The sequence below is a fragment of the Euprymna scolopes genome, chromosome 45, assembly GCF_053919585.1.
Source record: "Euprymna scolopes isolate OS-2025 chromosome 45, ASM5391958v1, whole genome shotgun sequence".
Classification (NCBI taxonomy): domain Eukaryota; kingdom Metazoa; phylum Mollusca; class Cephalopoda; order Sepiida; family Sepiolidae; genus Euprymna; species Euprymna scolopes.
Window position 1 is genome coordinate 51,810,140 of NC_136526.1, and position 12,870 is coordinate 51,823,009.

Consider the following 12,870-nt stretch of genomic DNA (forward strand, 5'->3'; position numbering starts at 1 on the left):
GTGGATGTGTAAGACAACAAAATAATATCTTTTCATTCATATGTTTGTGTTTTTGCATATGATTTAACATTGCAAATGATACATATACTTTAAGTTTCTTTTTAGCATTAACAAATTACAATTTTCAACGGAATTTTGTTTCTATGCAGTAGGTGTTCAGTTTTGCATGGGAATAAATACTTTACAAGTATTTTATTTTGTTGTGCGTATGTATTCACAGTTAACATATTTGATTTCCTTGAAAAAGAAAACATTAATACTTAAGATTATGATTTAATACAAGTATGTGGTCGTGTATGTTACAACATGTAGTTTTCTTCTGATATAGCTGCACACACCTTTTCTTTTTGTTGCATAAGTTTCGCAGAAAACAATAGGGGAAGACTCCTTGGAGCAAACACTTGATTTCCATATGAAATACATAGCTATTCGAATATGCCATTAAAGTTCTACTTTATATCTGAAAGACAGAGTTATTAAAAAGGTTTAGAACATATTCTTCTCTCCCTATTTGACAATTTATATATATCTTTATTGTGGTCTTTTGGTCTTAGTGGATTTCAGGACAGGATCTAATTTAGACTGGTGGAGTATGCAGTTTCGTGCTACTTGAGGTAACATCACATAGAAAATGTGCTCCCTTTTTGTAAAAACCAATGTGGTTCAGTCAAAGCAATGTGATCTTAGTTGAGATGCAAATACTATATTATTTTGAATATTTAGCAAAAAGAATCTGTCATGCCATTGAAATAAATTTGACACTCAAGGATTGTGTCTACTATGCAGTCAAGTTCTCTTCAAGAAGGCATGTGTTGCAACATATTAGATATCATTTTAAAGAATAAGACGTAATTAGAATATAATTTCTATTTTTATTTTTTTTTTTACTTCAGTCGAACTTTTAAGAAATAGAAAGGCACCACTCTTTATGGGTTAAATTTGATTTCTATATGAGATATACAGATATTCGAATATTGCATTAAACTTTTCATTTACGTCTCAACTACGAGGTTAATGAAGGACATAATTTTCCTATCTCTAATTGAATATTTCTTCATCATTTTCTTTTTCTTATTTTGTTCAAGTCAGGGATGGAACATAACATATTACCAAATGCCAAACATTCACCTGCTATTTTATACATTCCAATCGAGAAATCGTTTAAAGATGCTATCCGCCCATTGAGTACAATTTTTTAAAATCCCCTTTGCATTTTGTTCACCAGGTATATTTGTCAGGTGGTTTTTAAGAGTCTTTTTGCTAAGTCCGGTTGCTCTTATAAGTACTTGAATGATAGAGATCTTCCTAAGATTCCAGTTTCTTTTCATGTCATACATAAAACCCTGGTATTTTGTAATCTTTTTCCTTTTTGCTGCTTCTTTTTCCTTTTTGTCCCGTATCATTATGTCATGTTTTATGGCTCCATTTTCTAGGTATGTAGCTGTGGGTATTGCATTTTCCAACTGTTCTTTCAGGTATATGTTCCCCAAAATTGCTACTATATTCGATATTCAATTTCTTACAGATCGTCCAGTGGAGATATTTACAAATATTTGCCCTATAGTATGGATTTGCATATATTCAAACATATTTTTCTGTGTAAAGGAAGTATCATACATTTCATAATGAATGAGTTTTATCTTCAGTGTGCTTTTGCATATGCCGCAAAATATCAGAGTTCCTTGCAAAACAAGAGCCACATATTTTACAAGAATATGGTTTCTCTCCAGTATGTCTTCGCATATGTAGCAACATATATCGCTTCTGTGCAAATAAGGAACCACATACTTCACAGGAATATGGTTTCTCTCCAGTATGTGTTCGCAGATGATTTAACATATGATGTTTCATGGTAAAAGAAAAGCCACATACTTCACAAGAGTATGGTCTCTCTCCAGTGTGCCGTCGCATATGTTTCAGCATATTATTTCTCAGTGTAAAAGAAGAACCACACACCTCACAAGAATATGGTTTCTCTCCTGTATGTGTTCGCATATGTAGCAACATAGTTTTTTTTGCTGAAAAAGAAGAGCCACATACTTCACAGGAATATGGTTTCTCTCCAGTATGTGTAATCATATGTTGCAATACATGTTGTTTCCTTGTAAAAGAAGAGCCACATACATCACAAGAATATGGTTTCTCTCCAGTATGTGTTCGCATATGTTCCAACATATAATTTTTCCGTGTAAAGGAAGAGCCACATACTTCACAAGAATATGGTTTCTCTCCAGTATGCCTTCGCATATGTTTTAACATACTGTCTTTTTGTGTAAAAGAAGTGCCACATACATCACAAGAGTATGGTTTCTCTCCAGTATGCGTTCGCATATGTTGCAACATAGTCTTTTTCTGTGTAAAAGAAGAGCCACATACATTACAAGTATATGGTTTCTCGCCAGTATGTGTTCGCATATGTTGCAACATATTATTTTTTTGTGAAAAAGAAGATCCACATTCTTTACAAGAATATGGTTTCTCTCCAGTGTGTGTTCGCATATGACGCAGCATATTTCGTTTTTCTGTGAAAGAAGAACCACATACTTCACAAGAATATGGTTTCTCTTGAGTATGCATTCTCATATGTTTTATTAGACTTTGTTTCTGTGTAAAAGAAGAGTCACATAGTTTACAATAATATGGTTTCTCTCTAATATCAGATTTAGAGGTCATTTTTGAAGTCAGACTTTTAATACAATTTTTTTCTATTAAATTGAACCAATATTTGCAATAGTATTCAAGCTTGAAAAAGACTAAGATATGATGGAATGTCGTTTTTCAGTATATTTGCTAAAATTTACAAAAATCGTATAGTCATCAGGAATATGATCTGTCATTTCTGGGATTTAGGTAATTTGCGTTATTTTTTCGTTTGTATAGATTGCTGGATATTCTGCAAAATTAAAAACAAAATGTAACTATGAACATAAAGATTTACTTTATACATGTATTTTCAAAACAAAATTATTCTAATATATTATGAAAGTGTAGATAGGGTTTTCTTAAATGGATGAATTAAAAGCTTTCATTCATTAGATCTAAAGTGTAAAAGTTTAGCTTTTAATAATGTACACCAATTTTAGAGTTTACACCAGAAATTCTTCTAAATAATATTTGAAAAGAATTAGTACTTCGTTAATTTAAAAAAAAAATCAGTTGCAATAAGTTCATGCATGCAATTATAAATACTCTGTATAAATATTAAATATATTAAAATAATCAAATTTACCAACACATGGTTAATATAATCTAACCAAAGTGAAACCATTAACTATTATCGCATATCGTATAACCATATAGACGGTTTAATATAAGTACAAGAAAATATTGTTAGAGAAAATTATGAATATCTAAAGTGGTAAAACATTTTTCTGCACTTTTAATCTTAGAACAAAAATGTACATAAATTATGAAAAATTACTTTTATAAATGCATCCTCATTTTCGATGATAAATTAATATTGTTTCATGGCAAATATTTAAAAAATAATGATCAAAATATCAGACACAATATTTTAAGTTTAATGACTCAATTATTTTATTAAAATGTGAAATAATATTCGGTAATTTAATAATTTTATCAATTCTAATCTCAGAAAATTATATTTCGTATATAGACGAGAAAGACTTAAATACAATCATAGTTGAAAAAGGACTTCAATGCAATACTGTTTGAAAAAAGACTTTAACATATTAATACTAAAACAAAATAACGTGAATGCAATACTGGTTGAAAAAAAGACTTGAATGTAAAAATGTTTGAAGCCTTGAATGCAATACTGGTTGAAAGTAAACTTGCCAAGATTGATAGCTGAATTAACGCTTGAAAAGAATAATGGTTGAATAATAATAATAATAATAATAATAATAATAATAATAATAAATCAATAATATAAATCAGTCTGCTGGAAATGATGCATGAGAGACAGTATGTCCATGGAAGCAGCACCAAACTTAAGCCAGAATGCTGTAAATATTACCAAGAGTAAAATAAAACATATACTTAAATCATTCATTGACATCTATGCTGATGACACGACTATCTATGGCAACACATCAAAGGCCGTAAATGACAAAGTTCTCCCTGATGCTCTCTCCTCTGATCTTGAGTGCGTGGTAGAGTGGGGGAAGAGGTGGCCGGTTACTTCTAATGCATCCACAACCAAACTTCTATCTTTACATCATCAACACTCTGATCCCCATTTGGCATCAATAGAAATGGATGGCTCTCGTCTTGGGGAGGCTCCATGTTTTGACATGCTTCTTTGTTTGACCTTTACTCCTTATCTGAAATTGAACACATGCATCAGGTCTGTTGCCAGGCACGCTGGGAAAATGGTGGGATCTTTCTACCAGTCTAGAAGATATCTCACTACTGATGATATTCTCTATCAGCATAAAAGCTAAGTACATCCAAGGATGGAGTACTGCTGCCACATCTGCATAGGGGCTGCTAAAAGTAACCTATCCCGCCTTGACAGAGTACAAAATAGACTTTGTGGCTTAGTGGGACATGACCTTTTCTCTTCCCTGCAGCCTCTCTCCCACAGAAGAGACATTGCGAGCCTGTCTTTGTTTTATCGTTATTTCCATGGCAAGTGCTCGTCTGAGCTCCAATCTCTGGTCCCCCCTCGCCAATCTTTCATGAAAAACACCTGTCTAGCTGAAACTACAGTCAATAATTTTCCCCATTATTTATCTGTGCCTAAATCCAAACATAGATTCCATGAGCCGAGCTTCTTTCTTAGAAGTCCACGACTGTGAAACTCTCTTCCGTTTGCCTGTTTCCCACCTAACTACAACTTGGATGTCTTCAAGTTCTACATAAATAAATTCCTGACAAACCGCTCTCTTAAGCAAGACATCCTATCAAATATCCAATACTTATGATTACTACGATACTATCTTATTGATTACTGTACACGCAATAACCCTTATCCCCAAATGGCTTCCAGGCCTTGATAAGTGGTGACCTTCATGTAAAAACAAAAAAACTCCATAATGTAAATTAATAAACAAATTATTAAAGATGAATGTAGAAAAATCATGATGGCTATAAAGCTATCGATGTAGATAAAAATAGAAAACTAAAAAATGAAAGAAACACAAAAGGCATAAAAAGATATAACAATAACCATCGCACATATATAGATTTACTGCTACTAAGAGAAACCTCTTTTTCTTTAAAATTTTTCGAAAGTTCACCATTCAAACTCCACAGCATTGCATTCACAAGTAACATGGATTAAATTCGTAGAATAAACTTTCAAAGTTGCTGCAAATAGTGTGAGATCTCTTTCTTGTACTATTCTCACTCCTGCCCATATTATATGTACAAACGCTCCAAAATAGCATTAAAAAAACTAAAATATTTTAACACATTTAAATCACTTAATATCATTTTTGATGTTGCAATCTTGTACTAGCTAAGGATTTCACAAAAAAAAGCTAAAATTCGGACATAATTTTAACTTTTTAAAAAATGAAATTGTGTGGGCGCACATAAATAGGAACATAACTACATTACGACCTTACAACAAAGTTTTTAATAATAATGTTTTAAAAAAAGGAGATTAATAAAGAATTCAATAAAATAAAATAAAAAATTATTTAATCAAATAGATAATTTGTATGCTAATATATATAATTAAAATAAATTATTTATATGCTAAAATGATACAAACGCAGGTGTGCTTCAGCATTTTCTACTTAGACCTGTATTATTCCTGATATTCATAAACGACATCCTTGGTAAAATGTCATCTGAGATGGGTATATTTGTTGATGATATCAGACAGTATAATAGACATGGGAGGAAAACTAATTTACATATGCTCAAGCAATGTCAGAAACCTTAGAGAATTCCCTCCAGTCTATAATGGAATGGACTTAAATAGACGGCAACATTTACTGCTGCTAAGATTAAGCTTCTTACCTTAAACAATTATGAGAATAACACTACCTGAAAACTCTATTTTCTTATTAGTCAGCATGAATTGAAATAAATGCACACACACACACAGATAGATATTAGTCCTCGCGCGAAAGAGCAGGGCATAAAATGTTTTAAATAATAATAATAGAATAACAAAAACAAAGACTTTCGCTGGCGAGGACTACTATTGGCCGTAACCAGTTATACAGTCGTTTTGAAATTTTCAACGGTATTTTTATTTATAAAAGTCGAAATTTACTAACCACATTTATAAAAGTCGAAATTTACTAACCACATTTATAAAAGTCGAAATTTACTAACCACATTTATAAAAGTCGAAATTTACTAACCACATTTATAAAAGTCGAAATTTACTAACCACATTTATAAAAGTCGAAATTTACTAACCACATTTATAAAAGTCGAAATTTACTAACCACATTTATAAAAGTCGAAATTAAATGTGAGCTCCATCTTGTGTGCTAGAAATCTACTCACAATAGCATTCGTTCATTTAGACAAGATCCTAAAAAGAGTTTATAATATAATAGGTTACCTAGTATCAACTAAGCTCCAACCCTTGTCTCATCACCACAATGTTGCATACATGTTTATTTTACAAGTACTTTAGTGGAATCTGCTCTGAAGTACTTACAGCACCTGTGCCCCCCCTGAACTTGAATATCCCAACTCACCAAAAAGGTGGTAACCTATCACCTGTTTACTATATAGATCTTTAGATGCCAAAAAATGTTCTACTCTAATAGTTTCTTCTCCTAATTTCGTGATTCCTTTACTCTGCTTCTCAACTCCCTACATAGTGTGCTTATAGGCGGTGGTTAAAAGTAAAGAACCTTACCTCATGCATCGTGCGGCTCGTGTTAGGAAAGAAAAAAAAAGAGAAAATAGAAATGGCCGCCCCCCTGGTATTTATGGACTGATGATCACGTGATGTGAGGAGAGGGGGGGTATGCAAATGAGATGTGGTTGGGTCTCTCTATAAAAGAGCAGTCTTTGTTCCTTTGGGTGTCAGTGTGGAAAGTGCAGAGAGAAGAGAACAGTTGGAGTGGGACTTGGATTTGGAGTTGGATTTGGAGTTGGAGTTGAGTTCAAATTTAACGTCATAGGCATAATCTTTAAGAGTGGACTCTCGTCTTGCATGAATAATAGTAAAAAGTGAAAGAATAATTCTAAGGGTGGAAAATTGTGTGCTTGGTAAGGGAATAAAGTCACAATATCAGGAACAAGTTTACAAAGGTTTCAAGTCATTCTTAATATTCCAACAATCATAATGTAGTTTGCACAGCAACTGAGAAGGTTAACATGCTTTCCAGTCGATAAATTTGATTAATTATTTTTTCTTAAACTTATTCTATATGGACTTGCATAGATAAAAGAGTTACCAACTCCTGCATTGAATAAGTATCAGGGAGTTATGTGCCCCTGAAATGAAGCAAAGGGATAGCATTTACTCCTAGTACAGGAAGTGCCAGTGAGTTATCTTTCCTTTATCACTACAAAAGAACAAATGGAAGCAACCATTTACGTTTTGAGTAAAACTCAGCAATAAACAGAACGGCTTTCATACTTTAAATAGTTCTATTAACACGATTTAAAATTGTAAATGGTGAATTTTTAAACACTATGTAAGCCATGGAACTTGTCAACAACCACTATGGAGCAATATAGTATACATTTGATGAAGCAACTTATTGACATATAGGAAAATATAAGTCAGAAAAGAAATGCTTCACAATCATTCTAACATGTTGAAGGTTAAATATCAGAATGACATTTGATAGGATTACATTTTAGGCACATAGGCCCAATAAATAGTTGTGGGTTAAAAGACCCAGTCACAATCTGGAATATGTGAGATAGGTACACTGGGAAATAAAAAGGATCTTCTTGATGTGGTAAGGCCAAAGAGGCTCAATTCTGTAACTTTTCTGTCAGATATAACTAGTGGCAGTGAAAGGATTAATAATCAAATATTTTCTAACCAGGTGCTGTAAAATATTAAAAACCCACATCTGTCAAATTCTAAAGAAAATATACTGATGTACAGATTGCAGAAAAAAAACATCGCCCTGAAACACTAATTTAGGTCCCAAGTGTTCATCCATGACCCAGCAGGTACTTCACTGAAACCCTAACCAAATGATAGACATTACAATGAAAACCATCTTTACATTGATGTACGAACGTGATCCAACGTTGAAGGCTATTATATGAAAAAGGATGGTTGCCAAAACAGCCAAAGATGTAAAAGGCAGAATCTGAAGAGAGCTCAATCAAAATTATTTCCCCCAGTAATGCAACCATCTCTCATTGACTATACGGCAAAAAATATACTGCCTTGAAAGAGTTATTATCAATGGACTCAAAATTCTGATACTTTGATAACTCTGCAGAGGAACAGGATCCTTAAATATGCCCATCAATGCATGGATTGTCTGTTAACAAATGCATAAATGGTATACTAACAAATCATTCTTCTGGCTGACTTAGCTGTTAAGAGAGCAAAACATAATATCTGACATCACTGACACTTACAGCCACCCATGCCATGCTCAGTCTGTTTGAGTATTACTAAACCATTGCAATACTTCTTCCCAGGACCTTGACGTCCTCAGCTTTAAGGCTATATGGTTGAGTCATTAAAGACGCCCTTTCTTTCCAAGATAATAAATATCAAACATGAAAACAATGGAAAGAAATAGGTGAATATAGGGATTTGACAATGACAAAGCATCATATGCAGAATGAATAGTTAATAACTAGCATTGTTGGAGATCTTGTTCAGATCGCAAATCAGAATGGCAACTACAGTCATTAATTGACGAAGTAGAGGGGAACAATCGCCTTACACTGTAACCATCAGTTTTTTAATAAAATATATTAATTTGTAGATGGCCCACATAATGCTATTCCAGGAGCCTAAAACCTGTCTATAAATCTTGAACCCTCACAGACGCTACCCCCTGAGAGACATTGGCTGTCGAACAGAACATCAATAGCATGTCATCCAGCGAGTCTGATGATGAAGAAATAGAAATTGATGCTCCCAAAAGGGTAGTAGACAGCAACAGTACAGGATGATATACACATCCATTCATGTGGCATAACAAGGGTGCTTGTCACCACAAATGCATGGACAATCTCACAAGTTCTTTGTTGCACACAAAGATGACCATGATCATTTTTTCTAGTGATCATGGGGTGGGGGGATATAGCTCTAAAAAGGTTATTTAATAATGTGTTAAAATAGTACTGTGAATTATCCGCTCCTGATACAGGAAGTACTGGAAGTTATCTACCTATTGTATAGGAAGTACCAGTGAATTATCTACCCCTTAATACTATATAAGAACAAATGGAAGAAGCCATTTGTAATTTGAGTGGATTTCAGCAATGAACAACGTCTTCCATACTTCATATGACTTTAGTGCCTTTTGTAATATATGAAAACTATTTTTTCATACATTTCTCATATATGAAAACTATTTTTTCATACATTTCTCATATACAAAAACTATTTTTTCATACATTTCTCATATACGAAAACTATTTTTCATACATTTCTCATATATGAAAACTATTTTTTCATACATTTCTCATATATGAAAACTATTTTTTCATACATTTTTTTATATATGAAAACTATTTCTTCATACATTTCTCATATATGGAAACTATTTTTCATACATTTCTCATATATGAAAAATGTTTTTTCAATTAATAGCAAAAATCTACGATATTTTATTTTCATAAAAAAACTTAATGCGTATTTTAATATGTGAAAATATAATTTTTATAAAGGTGTTTTTTTGTTTATGTAAAATAATGTTTTTACTAAGATAAAAAAAATTTATATATTATTTTACTGTTTTATTTTTTGGAAATCTTGGGATAAGGCTTCATAATTTGTGCATTCATTTTTATGCAAACTATTATCCTCAACTTCATAGTTGTTTTTCCACCACATTTCGGCTAACTCATACCCTAGCCTTCTTAAGGTAATTAACTGCAATGGGCCCATGGCATCATGGATTGAGGTATTGAGTCTCTACGGTTTCCAGGTGAGCATTGTCCAAAGATAGTGGTTTCAATCCTCCCCAAACAGGCTAGAAGATTAGTTGGCCAAAACATGGTGAGACAAAAACAACTATGGAAGGCAGTAATTACTGAGGATGCAGTTTCAAGACTCAGCATTCCTACCGTGTTGTTGTTAACCACTTGAAGAAGACTAGAGAATGAGTTGGCCGAAACGTGTTAAAACAACAACTATGAAGAGTCCGCTTAGAAATTAATATGTAAGAGAGATAGAAATGTTTTTATACTTTGGAGATCGGCCATTTATTTTACACGTACCAACAAATAACACTTTTGCAGGTGAATAAGTTAACAATAAAAGGAACATGGTAACAAATGGCATTCTTTCCTGGTTCCTGTTTGCATTGTTGACTTTTTAAAGTTACTCATGCGCCTGGAACTCAGTATCTTCGGCACTATCTTTTGATTTTTTTTCTGTTTGTATTAGTACTGTTACCCACTTTTCCATAAAATGTATATTTAAAAAATAAGGTGCTAATGCACTTATTGATCCGTGCTATTTTTTAAATAGTATTTTTCAAGTTTAATTAGTTTTATAATGTCTTTTATAATTATATTATGAAGTACAGAATAGCTACAAAACACTCCTCTTCCCATGTTAAGAATGGCTTTCTAAATAATAACGTTATTATTTCAGGATGGATCAATAAGTGCACTAGTACCAAAAATAAATATTTCTTATAGACATTGAAATGTTCATTAAAATTCAATTAACACGTTAAATATCTTTCTGCGCTGTTTTTAGTAGCACGTTATTAAAAGGGTATTTTAACAGAACTATACCTAGGTGTGTCAGAAATTGACCTTACGAATGCATGAAAAATATTGAATAATTCGACCCCCTGTCTTTCCAAGCTTATAAGTAGTTATAATGTAAAAAATGTAATTCAATCCTTTTTTTTTTTCAATTAAAGGAGCAAGGACCAAGGTTTCATTTAAAAAAAAACAAACACAAAAAAAAAACAATGTGGTTTTTTAAAAAGGTTTTATACTTCGGACTTTACAGGTAAATTTCTAAAAAAACATTTCTTTTTTTGTTTTAAATTTGAGTATATTATTTATTGATTTTTATCTTCAATTTGTGACACATAAAACTTTGGTGAGTAAATTAATTATTTATTTTGTAATAGACATTTCAAAATGGGGGTGTGAATTAAAAAAAAAGTTTGTCTAAAATATTATATTCGGTTTATTGTAAAAAGCATAAAATTTCACACTGACCCTGAAAATATCGTAAAAACAGAATCAATAGAAAAATTTAGATAGATTTTTAAAGTTTAAAAATTGAAAAATATTTAACTCGTAAAATTCAATCGATTTCATTACGTAAAAAAATGTTGTTTTTAAAAAAAAAATAAAAATAATATTTCTATTACTTTTTATACAACTTTAATAGTTTATTTGGAAGTATAATCCATAAAGAAAATAAACAACCCACTTTTAACAGAGAAATTACGTGTTTTTTTTTTAATATTTTATTCGCAGTTTCGTGTTAGGGGTATCAAAAAATCCCCCCAAATTCTGACACACCTTACTATACCATATACCTTACTATACTATACCATCTGTAAAACGTGTTTTGTTTTTCATTAGAATCTTTGTTAGCGTTTTGGACAGTATGTGATAACGAAAAAGGTACTTGCGATGTCACTATGAAAATAGTTTTCAAGTCATTCGCAAAAATAAAATTAAAAAAGGGAACAGAAAATTTAAAAAAAAAAAAAAAAAAAAAACATCCGGCCAGAATGAATTCTATAATACTATTCTTCGTTTATATGCAAACGTGTAATGTTGGCTCTTTTCTTTATCAAAACAAAGGAACCACACAATGGTTTAGACGTGTCTCTTTAGTAAACCGAGTATCAAAACCGGTGCTACCAACTGCACTTACTGATCTGTGCTATTTTTTAAGTCGTATTTCCACGTTTAATTAAAGTTTTATTACATGTTTTTTTTTTATTATTATTCAATTGTAAGGTTAAAGTATAGACTAGGTACAAAACACCCTCCCTCCCCATGTTAAGAATGGCTTTTTAAATAATACCATTATTATTCCAGCACGGATCAATACTGCACTAGTACCTCAAAACCAATTAAATTCAAGTAATACTCACCTTATGTTTGGCAATATGTTTTTTTCTTCTTTCTTTAAAAAAAAAAGAAGAAAGAAACGATGTTAAAGAAAGACAAGTTTGACGGGTTAAAGTCAACAATTTACGATGGCGACCGGAAAACCAAGTTCGCAGAAAATAAAAATAATTATTTTTATTTATTGTGATTACAAGTGTAGTTTTTTTTTTGTTTGTTTTTTTGTTTTTTCTTGTATCGTATAACATTTTTAAACAAATATATTGGTAATGGTGTAGATTAGCCTTCCTTTGTTTACAAAGCCATTTGACGGAAGTGACGTCTGACATATTTTTATCTACGGATGGCCAAAACCGTATAGCATAAACCTTTCTTTTTTTTTTTTATATATATAAGTTTTATTCAAACAGTCTTTATTTGAACTTAATGGACTGTTTTTTTTTGGTTTTTTTTTAACTGTTTTATTCCTTTTATCAAACAAAAATAGAACTTTTATAATAAAATATATATTATGGACTGTTTTTCAAATATCGAAATTTTAAAATTAAAGTTAGTTTTATTTAAAAAAAAAAAAAAAGACGAGATGTTTTTTTTTAATTAAATTATTAATTTTATTTTAACTTTTCACCAAACTTTTACATAAGAATAGACTTTATAAATATATTATAATTTAAAAAAATTTATTTAACGAAGCAATCTTTTTTTATCATTTCATTGTTGAATTAAATGTCA

The 12,870-nt window shown here is 31.4% G+C and overlaps 1 long non-coding RNA gene across 1 annotated transcript; it reads right to left on the bottom strand.

Annotated features, from left to right (window-relative positions):
- Positions 1 to 1,379: 1,379 nt before the first annotated feature.
- LOC145269619 (uncharacterized) lies at positions 1,380 to 12,293 on the bottom strand. The gene is made up of 2 exons (XR_013865139.1): positions 12,165 to 12,293; positions 1,380 to 2,893 (listed from the first exon to the last, which is right to left on the bottom strand). It is a non-coding gene; the product is annotated as an uncharacterized LOC145269619 (long non-coding RNA).
- Between the last annotated feature and the right edge of the window lie 577 nt (positions 12,294 to 12,870).